The sequence below is a fragment of the Eurosta solidaginis genome, chromosome 1 (assembly GCF_040869045.1).
Source record: "Eurosta solidaginis isolate ZX-2024a chromosome 1, ASM4086904v1, whole genome shotgun sequence".
Classification (NCBI taxonomy): Eukaryota; Metazoa; Arthropoda; class Insecta; order Diptera; family Tephritidae; genus Eurosta; species Eurosta solidaginis.
In genome coordinates this window covers 143,160,576-143,180,238 of record NC_090319.1, presented here as the reverse complement: position 1 = coordinate 143,180,238, position 19,663 = coordinate 143,160,576, and the positions used below count along the sequence as shown (strand labels likewise).

The 19,663-nt window shown below is 38.7% G+C and overlaps 1 long non-coding RNA gene across 1 annotated transcript in view; it reads left to right on the top strand.

The window, feature by feature from the left end:
- LOC137238532 (uncharacterized) overlaps positions 1–15,911 on the top strand; it is a 143,509-nt gene extending 127,598 nt beyond the window's left edge. The window contains exons 2-4 of the long non-coding RNA XR_010949210.1: positions 8,830–9,034; positions 9,107–9,338; positions 15,404–15,911. This is a non-coding gene — a long non-coding RNA (uncharacterized lncRNA). The remainder of the gene's footprint in view (positions 1–8,829; positions 9,035–9,106; positions 9,339–15,403) is intronic.
- Positions 15,912–19,663: the final 3,752 nt, after the last annotated feature.

Genomic DNA, 19,663 nt, shown 5'->3' with positions numbered 1-19,663 from the left:
ATAACCCTCAATGAAACGGCGGAAATAGGAAGTCAGTCCTAAAAACCTTTGCAAGCTCTTCCGATCAGCAGGCGCTGGGAAACACTCGACCGCGATTGTTTTCGTTTTTGATGGTCTAATTGTTCCACCCTCAACGATATAGCCTAGAAAGTCAACCTTCTTCATGAGAAACTGGCATTTACTCCACTTGATACGCATGTTGTAGTCCATTGCTCGCTCTAAAACGTTTTTCAACTTACGGATGCCTTCATCTTTATCCTTAGAGGGAATGATGAGGCCATCCATATACGCTACTACTGTGCCATCTTATATTAAATCTCTAAACACTGAGAATATGTATCTTGAGAATACCGCAGGAGAATTACATATGCCGAAAGGGCATAAGGGAACTCGTACTGTCCTTGGTGGGTAACGAACGGAGTAAATTTCCTTGACGTTACCTCGAGAGGCACATGGAAAAATCCGTTCATTAGGTCTAGAGTAGTAAACGCACGTGCACTCTGTAGCTTCTCTAGCACGTCATCTATTAGAGGCATGGGGAAGTGTTCTTTCATAATTTTTTCATTTATGCGCCTATAATCGCAGCACAGTCGCTTGCTTCCATCTTTCTTTCCTACGAGTACTATTGGGGAAGCGTATTCTGACGAGCTAGGCTGAATAATTCCGGCCCTTAACTATTCGGCTACCTGTTGGTCTACTACGCACCTGTTAGCATACGACATGCGACCTGGCATGATGGGATAACTCGACGTAGTTGAATAATTCAAACAAAATATTAGATTTAGTATTTACTTCTGCAGAATTGAATGCATGTTGTGAGGAATGTTTATTTCCTATTTCGATTAAAACAGTACATAATTGCACTTTTGAAATTGATTTTAAATTTTATATATATCAGACACAGTCAAAAAAAAGTCGCAAATTTTCATGACTATTACAATTACAATATTGAGGAGGTTAGTACATGTATTCAACAAATAGATAGGTCTTTCTTGAACACACACAGTGATCCCACCACTTCTTATAACACGTTGAGTAATAAAATGTTAGATATAATTTCTAATTGAATTCCGCTCAGGAAAATGGCTGTTCGTAACAAACCACCTTTGTTTAACGCGATATTATGCAAATTAAAAAACGCAAAAACAACAGCGTACAAGAAATATCGTAAATCGAAGCAAATTTCTGATTATCAAAATTTCGCTCATTTAAGAAAGGAGTTTGATAAACTTTTTATTTTTATACAAACAACATTTGTCAAAAGTCGAATCTATGTTAAAATCTAAGGCTAGCAAATTTTGACAATACATTAATTCAAAACGGAAAACCAATGGCTATCCAACTACTTTCTTCTTTGAAAGTACAGTGTCTGAAAGTCATGCCGATGCTTGCAATCTGTTTGCAAATTACTTTCAGAGAGTGCATCATAAATGTGACGCTGTTAGCAATCATACAATTGCCCATTTGCCCTTAGGCAATATCGATAGTTTAACGATTTCCTCGGATGAAGTCGAGCTTGCGATTTCTAGTCTAGATAAAAGCACCTGCGTTGACCATGAAGGTTTTGCACCAATATTTTTTTAAGCTGCATTCAGCGTTTGTATCACCTCAAATAGCAAATATTTTCAATATGTGTATAGATAATTCAACCTTTCTAGATTGTTGGAAAGTAGGGTCAATCGTCCCTATATACAAGACTGGTAATCGCAATAACGTTTGCAATTACAGACCTATTATAAAGCAAAGCACCATTTCAAAGCTATTCGATTTCGTACTTCAAAAAAGACTAATGAATCAGTTAAATTGTGTAATATCGAAATTCCAACACGGCTTTATGCCACAAAATTCGACTTGCACAAATCTTATGCTAATTACGAAAAAAATTGTAAATGCTCTCGATCAAGCCCAGCTTGACGTAATTTATACTGACTTTTCGAAAGCCTTTGATAAGGTTGATCATGCAATTTGGATCAACAAGCTCTGGGCTTTCGGTTTTAACAGATAAAATTTTAAATTTCTTTCATAGTTTCTTAACAGGAAGGAAACTATTTGTTAAAATGGGCACCACCAGCTCTTCTATATCAGTAAACGCATGGTCAGGTATACCGCAGGGAACGCATTGCGGTCCACTCCTATTCCTTATATTTATCAATGATTTGCCAAATTTTTTGTGGAATGCCCCACAATATTTATGTTAATACATACACCAGGTGATCTAGTATACATTGCGGTAGTACCATTCTAATACATAAATCAGGCGATCCAGCATGCCCAATCATGAGAAACAATTTTAAGAACAAAAGCACAAAAGGAATACATAATCACCTAACAGTTTTCAACAACAGGTTTTTCGGCCGCTATAAAAGTCTTCGCGCAATTTCTGCACATGAAGTTAAGTTAGTAATTTATAATACTTTGTAATGTTCGGATCATTTAAATAAAGAACTATGAACCTAGTTTTGGTTGTTTAGTTATTGGATACCCAAAGCCACCACAACTGGTGACCCCGACGTGATCGCGTGATCAGTTTTTAGCAGTTTTGGAAGTAAATTATATTGCGTTAACTATTCCGCGAAATTGGAAGTGCATTTTTTCGTGCACTTTGTGGTCTGGTTTTGTAAAACGCACGTAAACGTAGTTCTATCGTCCACGTACAAAGTTCGAACTTCCTTTGGAATTTTTGAGAATTAATATCTTTTTATGGTGGTGTGATTCACTGATATCGTCATGCCAAACAACACGGATACACCGCCTGATAGTACGGCGCCACTTCAACGTGTTTCGATACGGTGCCCCGCTTTCAATGCGGAACGCCCAGCTTTATGGTTCGCCCAACTTGAAGGGCAGTTTCATCTTGCCGGAATCACTGACGAACTAACAAGGTATCACTACGCTTCTTCGCAGCTAGACGCCAAAGCCGCCGCTGAGGTTGAAGATATCCTCTTAAGCGTGCCAGCAGATATGCCTTACAGTCGCCTCAAGGAAACGTTAGTTGAACGCCTTACACTTTCTCGAGAGGCACGCCTGCAGATGCTGCTCGATAAAGAGACATTGGGCGACAGAAAACCATCACAGTTTCTCCGGCATCTCAAGAACCTAGATGACTCCGTGCCTGAACATATTTGACGTACCAAGTGGCTCAGCAGATTACCGATGACAACGGAGTCTATACTCGCATCACAAGCAGACATTAATCTAGAAAAGCTGGCAAGCCTTGCTGACAAAATCCACGAAATCGCTTTGCCGACTGCACACATAAACACCGTACAGGAGCCAACGACAACAGCATTAGAGGCACGATTTTCCCGTCTGGAAGTTTCAATTAATGAATTAGCCTCTGCGTTCAAGGGCCACATGCTCGGTGCACGGTCTCGCTCTCGCTCCAGACCTCGTTCGAATTCTCGAGCAGCCTCACCAGCACCCGAAAATAATATGTGTTGGTATCATCAACGCTATGGTAGCAAAGCCAAACATTGTAGAACTCCTTGCTCGTTCCAGGGAAACGCTACAACGGACCGTTAGCGGCGGTTAGCGGCCCCTCATTTAAATCAAACCGCCTTTTCGTAACTGATCGTGTCACCAAAGTCCAATATCTGGTAGACACTGGCGCTGACCTCTGCACATTCCCGAAATCTCTTGCTCCTGGTGCATTAAAACGAGTAAACTACTCCCTTATTGCGGCCAACGGCTCAACCATCAACACATATGGCTGTATAACCCTATCGCTGAACTTGGGCCTGATACGCGATTTCAAATGGCGCTTCGTTGTAGCTGACACGACCAAACCTATTATTGGCGCAGATTTTTTAGCGCATTTCGGCATTTTACCTGACCTGCAGAACAGCTGCCTCATCGACTCAACAACTGGCTTAACGACCTCATGCAAAATGTCGATAGCTGAAATTGTATCAGAAATCAAAGTCGCACTATTCGATTCTTCATGGTCGGATCTTCTCAAAGATTTCCCAAATTTGACGAAACCTGAAGGTATAAGTTTACCAGCGAAGCACGCTACAGTACATCACATAGCCACTACACCTGGACCTCCCATATCAAGCAAAGCGCGGCGTCTCCCTCCTGACAAACTAAAAATTGCCAAGGCGGAGTTCGATAAAATGATGCAACTGGGAATAACTCAACGTTCGAAGAGCCCCTGGTCATCCCCGCTCCATCTTGTTCCGAAAAAGTCAGGTGAATGGCGTCCATGCGGGGACTATCGACAACTGAACGCACGAACAATACCAGATCGATATCCTGTTCGCGTTCTGGAGGACTTCACTGCCAATCTCTCTGGCAAAACGATATTCTCGACCATCGACCTGGTACGCGCCTTTAATCAAATACCAGTGGCCACGGACGACATCAACAAAACAGCTATAATTACGCCATTTGGGCTTTTCGAGTTCCCGTTCATGACGTTCGGACTAGGGAATGCCGCACAAACATTCCAGCGGTTTATCGACGAGGTTACACGCGGCCTAGACGACTTCACTTTCCCTTATATTGATGACATTCTCATCGCATCTAAAGATGGGGAAGAACACCGTAAACATCTTCGAATTCTATTTGAGCAACTTGCGAAATTCGGTGTCGTAATCAACACTGCTAAATGCCGTTTTGGGCAGGCAGAAGTAGACTTCCTTGGGCATCGCATTTCTGCACAAGGAATTTTACCGCTCCCTGCGAAAGTGGAGGCGATCGTCAACTTTCCTCGCCCTGCAACGATACGTAAACTGCGTGAGTTCCTTGGTATGATTAATTTTTATCGTAAATTTCTTAAAAATGCCGCCAAGTTTCAGAGTCCCCTTCACGAGTACACTCAAGGGGCATCTATTAAAGGTTCTAATCCGGTAGAATGGACACCGGAGGGCGAAGCTGCTTTTGTGGCATGCAAGGAGGAATTACGAAAAGCCACGCTACTGGTATACCCGGATACAACGCTTCCGTGGGCTATTTTTACTGATGCATCGGAGTACGCTATCGGAGCTGTCCTCCAGCAACGGCGAGGACAAAACTGGGAGCCACTCGCGTTTTTTAGCCAAAAACTACAACCCGCACTTCGGAAACACTGTCCATACGATCGTGAGCTCCATGCTATCTACGCTGCATTACGAAAATTTCGTTATATTTGTGAGGCTCGGCACATCACGATCTTTACGGATCATAAACCATTGCTTCACGCTTTTGCCCAGGATCCCGACCGAGCGACGCCATGGCAGTTTCATCGCTTAGACTTTATTGGTCAATTCACCACCGACATCCAACACATAGCTGGCAAAGATAACATCGTTGCTGATGCCCTTTCTCGCATTGAAGAAATCTCAGCAGCAGTGTCTGTCAATGAGCTCGCCGATGCACAAGCAGACGATGACGAACTTCAACGACGTATACAGGGCCAACAAGACGATGCACTTGCCCTGCGCCCTGTCATTATTCCAGGATGTGATAAGCCTATATACTGCGATGTTTCCGGTGACTTAATTCGCCCATTTGTTCCTGAACCTCTGAGGAAGAGAATTTTTGACGCCCTTCATAGTGTCAGTCATCCTGGGGTACGAGCTTCTACGAAACTGGTAACACAACGCTATGTATGGTCCAACATTAACCGAGACTGTAGACTGTGGGCTCGCACATGTATATCCTGCCAGCGAAATAAGGTAACGCGTCATGTCTTATCACCTATTCAAAATTTTCCAGGACGCACACGCCGCTTCGAACATATTCACGTAGACATTATCGGACCATATGCCCCATCTAGAGGCTACCGTAATTGCCTGACGATCATCGATCGATTCACGAGGTTCCCAGAGGCATTCCCTATCGATAACATTGGAGCTGAATGTGTTGCTCGCACGCTTTTTGCGGGGTGGATATGCCGCTATGGAGTACCTCTGCGAATTACTACCGACCAAGGAACACAATTTGAAAGTCAACTTTTTAACTCACTCGCTCTTCTCCTGGGCAGCAAACACATACACACCACCACTTTCCATCCACAGTCCAATGGAATGGTGGAACGCCTACACCGCCATTTGAAGGATGCGATACGATGTCATGAAAATAATTCATGGGTAGACATGCTACCTATCGTGCTACTCGGAATACGCGCTTCTTGGAAGGAAGACCTTCGAGCAACTCCAGCCGATCTCGTTTACGGTGAGCCGCTTCGTCTACCCGGAGAATTTCTTGCCCCTTCGCCTCGTCCTGGGCTGCCACCTTCAAATATCGCAGAACGTTTGAGAGATCACTTCGCTAACCTCGCTCCTCAACCCGTCACCCGACATGGTCAGAGAAAAACATTCATTTTTAAGGAATTAGCGAACTGTTCACATGATTTCGTTCGTCGGGACGCCCCGCACCATGCGTTTACTTCCCCATATGAGGGGCCTCACCGAGTTATTTCAAGGCATGATAAATATTTCGTAGTAGAGATCCGAGGCGAAAACACTGTAATTTCTATCGACCGCCTAAAACCAGTATTTTTGCTAGCAGAACATGATCAGCCTGCTAGTGAAAACACCAATAATTCGGACGACAGCGATAGAACACTTACCGAACCATCTTCACCTGAGTCACCTCAATTCGGAAGATCTGGCCTTTCTTCATCTTATCGTCCATCTGAATCCGATTCCAGCTCAACTACGCCGGCAACTCCAAAACGCGTCAGATTTCAATAAGCTGAATCAATTGTTCCCAACATCTAATACTATTAATACTTTTTTCGAAGAAGGGGAGTACTTGTGGAATGCCCCACAATATTTATGTTAATACATACACCAGGTGATCTAATACATTGCAGTAGTACCGTTCTAATACATAAATCAGGCGATCCAGCATGCCCAATCATGAGAAACAATTTTAAGAACAAAAGCACAAAAGGAATACATAATCACCTAACAGTTTTCAACAACAGGTTTTTCGGCCGCTATAAAAGTCTTCGCGCAATTTCTGCACATGAAGTTAAGTTAGTAATTTATAATACTTTGTAATGTTCGGATCATTTAAATAAAGAACTATGAACCTAGTTTTGGTTGTTTAGTTATTAGATACCCAAAGCCACCACATTTTTTGTGCAAAAGCAGAGTGTTTAATGTTCGCTGATGATGTGAAGCTCTTTATCAAAGTACGTAATTTGACTGATTGCCTCGATCTTCAGTCAGATCTAGATAATTTGCATAGTTGGTGCTCAGTCAACAATTTAGATCTTAATATCCAAAAGTGTTGTGTTGTTTCATATGCAAGAAAAAGTAATCCTTATAATTTCGCCTATTCAATTGATGGGAAAATATTAGAAAGGAATACGCTGTTTAAGGACTTAGGTCTTACTTTTGATTCGAAACTAACTTTTATAAAGCATATCGACCATATTGTGTCTAAAGCTTTCTCAATGGTAGGCTTCATACGTCGTTACTCCACCGAATTCTCTGACCCAATGACCTTAAAATCACTGTATATCTCGTTGGTGCGTAGTCTTCTAGACTATTGCTGCATTATTTGGAGTCCATACTTCCAAATTCACTCTCACAAAATAGAAAGGGTGCAAAAAATGTTTACCAAGTTTGCTTTATGTAAACTTAATTGCCCTGTCGGTGCCTAATTATCTGGGAAGGCGTAAACTGTTAGGATTGACAAGCTTATAAGACAGAAGGAGCTACTTTTCAATAATGTTCATATATAACATCATCAATGGTAAAGTAAATTGTACTCAAATCTATGAGTCAATAAATTTTAACCATACTTACTTACTTACTTAATTGGCGCTTAACCGTCTAAACGGTTATGGCCGTCCAACAAGGCGCGCCAGTCGCTCCTTCACTCCGCCAACCGGCGCCAATTGGTCACACCAAGGGATTTTAAATCGTTTTCCACCTGGTCCTTCCAACGGAGTGGGGGCCGCCCTCTACCTCTGCTTCCATAGGCGGGTTCCGATAGAAACACTTTCTTGGCCGGAGCATCATCTTTCATTCGCATAACATGGCCTAGCCAGCGCAGCCGCTGCGTTTTAATTCGCTGGACTATGTTGATGTCTGCGTATAGCTCGTACAGCTCATCATTAAATCTTCTTCGGTACTCGCCATCGCCAACGCGTAGAGTTCCATAAATCTTTCGAAAAACTTTTCTCTCGAACACACCCAAAGCCGCTTCATCTGATGTTGTCATGGTCCATGCTTCTGCCCCATATAGCAGGACGGGTACGATAAGTGACTTGTAGAGTATGATTTTCGTTCGCCGAGAGAGGACTTTACTTTTCAATTGCCTACCTAGTCCAAAGTAGCATTTATTGGCAAGATTGATTCTTCGCTGGATTTCAGTGCTGATGTTGTTGCTAGTGTTAACCATACAGCGCGTGAACTTAGACAGGTGAGGCCTTTTACTGTTCCTGCGCATAGATCTACCTACGCATATAATGAGCCAATATCGAGATGCATTCGATTATGCACACATATTCGGAGGCTATTGATTTTAATTTGAGTATAAATACCTTCAAATTAAATTTATTTAAAATATTTAATTAATCAAGTAATCTGTAAAATTATCCGTAGATGAAGAAATAAATAAATAAATAAATAATAAAATAAATAAATAAATAAACGCGTGGCGAGCTCCGATTTTAGAATCTGAAAGCGGAAATTAAAAATTTTGTTGCACAGAATACCTTTCTGCGGCCTTCGCCCAAAATAATATTAAGTTGTATAGAATCGACGGGATGGCCTAGAAGGCTTTAGGTGGTCATACTAAATCGCTCCCGGGAGTGCCCTTATGGGTACAACAAAAACAACATTATTTACTTTCTATGTTATATTATTCTAATATATATAATCTCATCAGCCGGGTACGATTCAGCTCAGAATATGCCAAAACAACAAGAAACCTACAATTAAATGCAGATTCACGTGTCATTTGCCAAGGATTTACCGGTAAACAAGGTACTTTCCACAACCAACATGCTTTGGAATACGGTACCAAACTGTTTGGATATATTTCCCCAAAAAAGGGTGGAACTACGCATCTTGGTTTGCCAGTATTTGCTTCGGTAATTTAATTTGATTTGTATTGATTAAAAATTGCAATAGTAGATAATGTAATGTGAATTAAAATTGAATAGGTAGCCGAAGCAAAAAAGGCAACTGATCCGCATGCAACTGTTATTTATGTGCCGCCACCGGGAGCTGCTGCTGCTATCCTAGAGGCATTAGAAGCAGACATTTCTTTGATTGGTTGCATCACCGAAATTGTGCCCTAACATGATATGGTTCGCGGTAAGCACGCTCTCTTAAAGCAAAATAAATCGCATGTAGTCAGGCCCGATTGTCTGATCCTGGATCGCACCAGAAAGGGTGAGTAAATTGCCTACCATATTAAATATATAAACAACATGTAAGAATTTGGTAGTGATAATGTGTCATGCTTTTGTTGATAATCAACTGAAGAATACAAATACCAAAGAGTGCGAACTTCATGTAAATACCAATTGATTTCTTTAAATAGCGTTTGGAGAACAAAATACATTTATATGTATGCATAACTGCATAGAAAGGGAGGAATTAATTAATTATGATCAGTAGATTTATAGGATTTTTATTATTTTCCCTGCGTCGCCGTTGCCATTACATTGCGTTAAGAGAGGACATTGTAGGGTTATCTATTTAAATTAAATATACTGTATTTTTGTAAATTATTTTTATTTTACTTTACTATTAATGTTCTTTCAAAATGAAAATTTTCAAGTTAGTTATTTTCAGAATTTTTAAAAGATATAAAAATAAACGCTTTTTGTGAAATTGATTTTCAACAAATAAAATAATAATATTTTAAAGAAATAGTTTTTGTATGAACTATATTGGCGATCGTGCTTAAATTATTTTTCTAAAGATGCTGAATAATTTCACGCGAATTTATAATATTTATCTGTGAAATACATTATTTTTTCATAGACAATTAAATCTATACATGTATCTTATCTGGATGACAAAATAACGCAGAAAATATAAAAAATAACTCATAGAGGGACATATCAATCAATTTTTAATGCAACTTCAGCTACTACAACTACCATTATATGCAACAGCAAAATAATTTAATATCACTTTCACGGAATTAAATTTTTTTTCATCAAACTTTACAACTTTCCAAAATACTTTCAAAATACAAGCAATAACAATTAACTTAAGTGCAGCACCAAATCATATTGGAACAGTTTATGCCAAACGATTTTCATATGCAATAATAATAACCAATTTAAAGCCATTGCAACAACTTTGAAAATTTATCGACAACAACAACAATCAATAATCAGACTTAAAGCCATTGCAACATCTTTGAAGATTCCTTGAACACAACAATCAATTATAAAAATTTTAATTGAAATTCACAGCAAGTTATTTAATCATATTTTTTATTTATTTTAATATTTTATTAATATTTAACTTTTATTTAAAAAAAAAAAATTTTTTTTTCTTGATTACCTTTTAATTGAATGGGATTTTTATTCATTCAATTAAATATTTTCAAATTTGTTTTTAACTTTACTTCACGTTTAAGTATTAGTTTTTCTCTTGTGAACTTCCTTTCCAGAGAACAATTACATTTTTAGATTTTAATGGTTTTACTTTCACCAATTAAAACTAGTTTTTTACATTTTCAGAGAATTTAAATAATAACTCGAATAACACAATGTCTTTAAATCAAACACAAAATACAAACATTAATACTACTCCAGACACACATTCAGACAATTCTACACAAGGAGATAACTTTAGATTCAATTCAAATAAATCCCTTAAATTACCTCAATTTTGGTCAGATTGTCCTGAAACATGGTTTTTACTTATTGAAGGACAATTTGAAATAAATAACATTATTGATGATAATATAAAATTTCAAAATGTTCTTATTTCACTTCAACAAGAAACAATATCCAAAATTGTTGATGTTATCAATTCTCCTCCCTCTATTAATAAATATTATACAATTAAAAAAATTCTTTGCGAAAGATTTTCTCTAAGTGAAGAAAAAAGACTTGAAAAATTATTTTCAAATACTGTATTGGGAGATCGATCTCCATCTGAATTTTTTAGATATATGAAATCACTAACAAATTCATCATCTATTGTTAGTCAGGAATTACTTTTCAAATTATGGATCAGAAAATTACCACAAGATATTCAAATACATTTAACTTCAAGTAATATTAAAAATATTACTGATATAATTTCACTTGCAGATAAACTTTTTGATTTAATTAATAAACCACATTCTTCTAAAATTTCTTCAATAGCTAGTATTGAAAACAATGTTCTTACACAATGTGTAAAAAATTTAACTGATTTAACTACTACAATTTTTCAAAATTTAAATCAAATTACTACCGATATCAATGAATTAAAAATTCGATCTAGATCTAGAGAAAGAAATCAATCTAACTCCAGAAATTTTTCTAGATCTAGAAGTTTTAATAATGATAATAATATATGTTGGTATCATCGAAAATTTAAACATAATGCTTACAAATGTATTAACTCCTGCAATTTCAATGTAAATAAAAATAATCTAAATTCAAAATCAAATTCTTTAAACTAAACAAATCCGTTATGACTGTGGGTAATAATGGAGTTAATAATCAATCGTCCCACCGTCTATTCATATTTGATAAATTCAATAAATTAAATTTTTTAATTGATACAGGTGCTATAGTTTACAAAAACTATTTCTTTAAAATATTATTATTTTATTTGTTGAAAATCAATTTCACAAAAAGCGTTTATTTTTATATCTTTTTAAAAATTCTGAAAATAACTAACTTGAAAATTTTCATTTTGAAAGAACATTAATAGTAAAGTAAAATAAAAATAATTTACAAAAATACAGTATATTTAATTTAAGTAGATAACCCTACATTTACTCCCCCACAGCCAGTTAACATTTTAATAAATTTTGCTCTTTTCATTACTGATTCAAAACGTGGAAAGTTATATATCTAGCATTCCATGGAGAATGGTAAATTTTAGCAGACTTGCGCATTGCGGTCATTATTAATATTCAATCCCTAGAAGGTTCAATATAGTCATATCAATAGCTCCCGAGATGGTCGGGTTAGTACCTCAATGGTGCTTGTTACCGGAACGTAGATAGATAGATAATTTATTGAGGATTGCACAGTGACTTGCACATCTCCTTCACAGCACCTCATCCTAGCCGACTTCTTTGATGAACCCTAGCAGAGTTCTTGGTTTGAGGGATTAAATTTGGGAATGCACTGGCCATGGTGAGCCCATCAACTTAGCCCAACGTTTTGAGATTGCGTCGTATTCTAGGAGGATATGGTCCGCCGTCTGCTGATCGATCACAAAATCGGCATGTGTTATTCGATAGTATGCCCAGTTGATGCATACGGCTGTTCAGTCTATAATGCCCTGTAAGAATAGCTCTTGGGATTCTTAGGTTATCTTTCGAGAGGTCTACTATTGCCCTGTAGCGGCTTGTGCTATAACCTCCTAACAGTAACTTAGATTGTCCCAAACCTGGCGTATTGCTCCAGTGTTCTTCTCTCTTTTCCCTCCCTTCTACTAATAAATGCCCTGTGAGCCAACTGGCGGGAACGGCTCGGGATCGATGGGTTATGCAGTTCCTGCCTCTCTTTCCGGGTTGTCCGCTTGCTGTTGTTGTTGTAGCAGTGCTTCGCCCCATAAACAGGGGTGGATCATAATGAGAGGAGTGTTAGAGGCGTTGATTCCACAATACAGCTAAAGAGATGGTTGGTGTCATGTGGGGACACATTACAAGCAGGACATATGTTTTATATGTCGGGGTTGATTCTAGATAGGCAAGAGTTTAACCTGTTATAGTATCCAGATCGAAGTTGAGCTAGAGTGACTCGCGTTTCCTTAGGGAGAGTGCGTTCCTACTCTGCTAGTTTTCTTCTTTGAGTACAAGATTCACCAGGCAAATCCTGGCATAGAGGTCCGACACTTGTTTGTGGAGTTCACTGAGGGCCTGCTTGTGTTTTTCAGCTTCATACAGCTGTGTTCTCAGGTGCCGTATTTTCTAATAATGTAATGAGGGCGTGAACAACAAGAAGTCACAAAATATTTATAAAAGTTACGAGGACGTCGGGGTTTGGGATCTAGCCCAGGGCAACCTGTCCGATGCAACCATCCCTTGCACATAACACACTGACAAGAGTATGACCGCCCTAAAAAGATTCTTTTCCGGCAAACGCATTGGGTTCGATACCTTCCCGCAGGAGGAGTATGGCGCAGACCCGCTGCTTGGATCTGATTGGAGGATGATTATTTGTGGGAGGGACGCAACGAATTAAACTCTAGAGTCCGCCTGCTCATTACCCTCTACTCCCCTATGGCCTGGGACCCAGGGCAACAGTACTACGTTGTGTGCTCCTAATTGATTCAGATTTTCTACGCACTCAAGGACCAGTGCTGACTTTATTTCAAACGCCACAATTGCCTTTAGTGTCTGACTGAGTATGGCAATTGTTTCATTGGAGTCTCAGCGCTGAAGGTTCAGCTTAGCGCACCAACTTATGGCGAATACTTCCGCTTGAAAAATGCTCATATGTGCTTTTAGAGGTACTGATATTTTGGCTATGGGTCCGAAGACTCTGCCTCCAATCCCCTCTAGCGTCTTCGAGCCATCTATGTACCATACGATCTTGAGCAGACAAGTAATACATTGCACCCGCCCATACTTATACAGCCGTACCAAGATACAGAGCAGCCCATTACATATTGGCACAACCGGAGCACTGTTGGACATGTAATATATATTAAAGCTATGCATTCAAAAGTGTTTGTACCAGTGGCTGGTGCACACCGAACAGGACCAATGTATGCTATATTGATGCTTGCACAAACACCAGGCAATGCTCATGTAAATAATGTGACTGCTAATGTCAATTTGCACGGTTGAGCACATACAGTACCTACACACAAGGTGAAACGCCACACTACCTACATGGCGATGTAGCCATCGCTCAGGTTGTTGTAAGATATTACTTTAAATATGTTATTCATAAACACTGATTCTTATATTTTCATTATCATTAAAAATAGAGGACTGTAGACTCATGACGGTTATTCTGACTGGACACTGCCTTCTGGCGTTACATGCCTTTAAATTAGGCTTGGTCCGTGATAGCAGATGTAAGAAGTGCGGATTGGAGGAGGAAACGATCGAGCACATTCTGTGCTCGTGCCCTGCGCTTGCCAGGCTAAGGCTCCAGCTATTAGGAGTGATAAAGCCCTCAGATATAGAAGGAGCAAGTGGCTTAAGTCCTAGGAAGTTTCTAGTATTTGTCAAGAGTTATTTTATAACATAGGTCCTGGTTGTTGATAGGGTTTTCAACTTGGTCGTTAAAACAAACTTCTAGTAACACTACGGACTCATTCAGTCTATGTGAGGTCCTCATGAACCGGCCAGTTCAACCTAACCTATATTTTGTTTTGGTTTTTACTTTAGAATCTACCGGTTAAGTAAGCGATGTCAGCTAACTAAGCGCCTTAAAATGTAGATCCATAAGGAACATGAGGTCGCCAGAGCCTCGGCTGTTAAAGAAACAGGTTTCGCCACGGGTAGGTGACGTTGACAATTAGGCTGGAGAAGCTATATATTGCGCTGGCAACCCATTGAAAGGGTTGCGCTACAAAACCCCTTGAATCAATTTGGTATTTTAATCGCCTCTTACGACAGGCATAGCTACCGCGGGTATAATCTAAACCCACTAACCCGCTGGAGCCATGAGAAGCGTGAGTGCATTTTAGGTATCGCAAGGAAAGTTCCGTCGTGCCTGGTGTTGTTGGGTGAGCGGCCAGGCAGCAGGGTACACATGCACCATTCAGGAGGATACCCTTGCTAAGCCCAGAAAATCTGGGAAAATTAGATGTACTGTTCAGATCCAGCAAACGAGTATGTTCTGTACTGGCATATGATAAACTTGCAGACAACCAAACATTTACTTTCCTGTCCAAAAGGGAACTGGTTCTCGGCACCGCTGCTAAAGAAAAATAGACGAAGTCATATCAATTCGTTCCCGGGTTACTCGGGGAAAGCAGTTTTAGCGTACTTTTCCCGTTTCAATTTTCACATCCATTCAAAGAACTTCGCATAATGGATTAAACAGTCATTTGCATTTATTCGTTTTTGTTTTTGTAGCACGCCTAATTTAATATCTATTATCCCAACATCTATCAATTATCTCTTGTTATAATCCTCGGGTACCCCCGCCACCGGAAGATGCCTTGGCATGGTTCACTTGAATTTACTTTTCAGGTCCTGATTCTGGTTATCTGAAATCTCCTTGAGTATCTTGTATTTATTAAGCACTTTTCCTGTTATATTAAAAACTTTTTATATATCCTTAATGATATACGTTTCTTTTTCATTCTAGGTAATGTGGCAGGCAGGCCAGTTACCCGTATTGTTGTTGTTGCATATGTTTTGGTTAGAGATAAGCAAAACATACCGAAAGAAGTAACTTCAAAATGTAAATAACATCGAGCGAGAAGGAATGTCGAAAACACATTAGGTAAGAGCGAGAAAGCGAGTCACACACTATTTTGAGAGAGCGCGTGCTTTACTTTTTTCACGACATCAATGTAAAAGTGATTAAGACGATAATTGGAGACCAAGTTATCGGTGACGATTAAGTAATCGCTTAGGTACCGAGTACCTGTCTTGTAGGGTGGAAACTAAGAAGACGGCGAAGTTCACGTAACGTAATATAGCGGCAGTTCAAAAAATATTACGGCCGTCATGACGGCACAAATTCATTCGTCAACGTTTTTTAAAAACGGACTGTATTGTAGCGGTGAGTTTTGAAGTTTCCTTCAAATTCTTTTCTCATTTTTCTTTTCAAAAATAAAAATTTCTTTTAGAAAAATAAACATTCAATTTTATATTTGCAAAACATTTAGTTTTTTTATTTATTGGACTTTGGAACTATTGCCATAAAAGGTGAGACTTCATAAAGTAATCCTCGCGTTCTAATGAACAGTGATTCAGATCCCGTTAGAAATTTAACATGCAAATACAACAACAATGTGATCCATATGGATCATTTTATTATTGCAATTGCATGTTAAATTTTTATTGAGATAATCTTCTTCAAAATTTTAGAAATAAGGTTTTTCAATTAGAAGAAAATTTTTCTAAGCGGGGTCGCCCCTCGGCAGTGTTTGGCAAGCGTACACAGTACAGGTTGTAACAACATAGTTTTTTAATCACTTTTCGCTTATTTGGATACATCTCGAGAGGATTTAAATAACACTTCGGTCCTCCCGGGGTCATTTGGTGATCACTACGGAGTCATCTGGGCGTCCCTTAGGAATTATTTTTGGGACTCTTTCGGGTGTCTCAAGGTCATTTAGGGATCACACTGTGCTCATTTTGGGGTAGCTTGGGAACGGTAATGGGGACGCTTTCGGCTTCCTGTAGGGGTAATTAAGGGTCACTTCGGGAAGTTTTTGGGGGCTTTCGGGGTTATCCAGAGGTCATTTAGGGATCACTTTGGGATTGTTTGAGGCCAGTTCTTGGTCAATTTGGGGCTGCTTCTGGATTATTTGGAGTTATCCGGGTGCCTCCCGGCGCTGTTGTTGTTGTACAAGTGCTTCGCCCCATCCAATAGGTGTGGTTTATGTCCCTTATTTGGGATCGTGCTGTCTTATAAGGTCACGTTCTCTCGCAAGAGTTGCGGCCTCCGCTGGAAAATGTGGCCGGATTCTTCCCGCGGAAATAAAACGAACCAAAGCGGCTTCAATTACTTTGCGGAAAGCAAGCTCCCCTTGGCAGACAGCAGTGCCCTCCCTGCACAAAACGATTGTCAGTATAAGTTTTGTAATCTCCCCTTTTTCCTTTTTTGAAGTTGATGAAAGTGCGTTTTTCAGTAGTAATGAAATCGGCAGATCGCCCCAGCGAAATTACTATGGGTAGGTGGTAGGATGTCAATGTTACCATCGGATACCAGTTGACGCTGTTTAAGAGTCATGCGCTCACAATAGAAATGTCTGGCGAACTGTGACCTTCTACCATACGTATGGGGGCATCTACGTTTATCGTGCAGAACGTCGTTTCTTCTATTTTCTATATCAAATATTTCCCCAAAATTGTGAGCAGTAATCTTGTAAGTATATTGTTTTAATAATAATCCACACTAAGTCGTTGTGGTTTCCGTGAGGGGTTTTAATCACTATAGCCCCCAGTCATGAAATTTAAACACTACAGACGCCTATATATCTTCTCTTCCCTTTCCCCTCCTTTCATTTTACAGCACCTTTCCTATTACTTACCGCCGCTACTGACAACCCACTAGAGTTGGGTCGTTTCATTCTGAACTTGTTCAATTGACCGGGTCTCTCAACTGAACAAGTGAACTAGATCTTCGACTTCGGTTCTATTTGTTGTTTTAGTTCATTTGTTCTTTTAGTTCGTTTTATTTAAAGTTATTCTTTCTCTCATCTCGTTCGCGAACATCGTTTTATCTAAAGTTATTCTTTCTCTCATCTCGTTCGCGAACATACATACGTAAATTCATACATACATACGCAGAAATTCACAGTGAGCACGAATGTCGATGATGCCACTTGCACTAAAGATATGTGTGGTCATCTTTGTGTGTGGCACTGCTACAACAATATATGTATGAACTATTTATGAAAAACATGTTTTGTAAGAAACTAAATATTACATTTATTAAGCTTGAAAAGTTCATATTTACAATTTGTGTCTGTACTCTTTCAATTTCCTGGATCTTCCCAAATTTGTAACTTTTTTTTTTTTGAAGTTAATTATACATATATATATATATATTAACTTATTTATTCATAACACATTTAAATATACCTACACAAAGCATTGCTGCATACACACCCCAATCTATACTTGTCGGCTTTTTCCGCGGGGCGAGCAGCAGTGAACAAATCTGCTTGAAAAAAAGAACAAATGAACAAAAAGAACAACTTGTTCGTTCCTCAGAAAAAGAACGAAAGATTCGAATCTCTCAAATAAACGAAAAAGCACAACTCTACAACCCACAACTGTGAAGTAGGAACGATAATGATGAATCAGTATGTTTTTATTACCACGCAAAACACTCACACAGCACATAACAAATGCAACCTATCTGTGCCGTCTTTACAAGTTACTTGACCATACTATATGTAGAAAGGTTTCTTATAAAATGTAAATTATTTACATAATGTTGCTCCTGCCATTCAACTGCGCCGATACCATTAAAATACTCCTTCAATTTTCACGAATTTGAGTGAGCGAATTTGCTCCACGTCTGTTGCTTTGGTCAAGTGGCAATAAATTATGTTCAGGTAGTGGTAACTTATCATTGTTTCCAACTGGAAACGGAACTGAAATATTGGCATCTCGTAAAATGTTATGTAGTATGCAAGCACTCATAACGACATTATCTGTAACATCTGGTTATGTTGCAATTGGTTGAAAAAATTATCTAAAATATGCACAAAATATACCAAAAGCATTTTCGGTAGTTCTTCTCGCTCGCGAAATTCGACAATTGTAAATAGCTTTGGATTTGTACTGTAAAGTTTATTTTTTCGGATACGGTTTCATTAAATGCTCATGCAGTGCAAACGCTTCATCGCCGACGAAAACATAAGGGAATATTTTCAGTTGACCCAGGAAAAGGACGGGGTGTTGGGAATTTTAGTTCATCATTTTGAATTTGTCTACCAATTTTGCTTTCAGAAAAATGCCTGGAATAATTAATGTGCTAAGTATAACTATCCATATCAATCTATCTTAATATACCTGCGTCCCCCTCTCTGCCATAAGAGCCCACATCGACTGATATAAATTTGCAGTCAGCATCAACTATTGCCAACAAAACAATGGAATAATATTATTTATAGTTGAAAAATAATGAACCACTATTGCTAGGTGCTTTTATGCGAATATGCTTCCCATCAATAGCTCCCACACAATTGGGAAAATTCCACATTGACATACATTTTTGCGATGTTATTTTAAGAAATTCCTCTGTTGGCTGTGGTAAAATGTAGATCATTCTTTTGACAATACTATTTGAAACTTGCTTTATAATGTGAGATATCCATGTATGGGATATCCTATATTGAAATGATAGAAATCGAAAGGACTCCCCATTAGCAAGAAACCTGTAATGAAAGCAATCTTAAAATGAAAATATAAATGATTTAAATATAGTAAAGTTGAACGTGTGTGGGAGAGAAGTACTGCTTTTAGGATTAGCCACGATTTTGAATTTTTTAAATGTTCCCCAAATCACGTGTAATCTTCCCCTTACTTCATAAATTTCTTACATATAAATAGAAGAGGATAAGAAAAGAAAGAGTAACAGTTCATACAGTATATCGGATCTGCTTTTTATTTATATATTTCGTTAGCTTAAGGTGAAAATGTGCTAAGTAAACTTTTAAGAATTATACAGGAGGTGAAAAAAAAGAATATTTTTTGAAATAACCTTTTTTTGGCAAAACTGTGAATGAAGATACCTTAATTGCAATACTTTTGAGTGTAGAAGCTTTGAAAAAGATAAATAAAAATCATGTATGCTAACCTAGCAGCTATTTTATGACTTATCACAATTTCCGCCCTCAAAACAAAATATAACATTAAAGCTATATATTTCACAAAAAATACT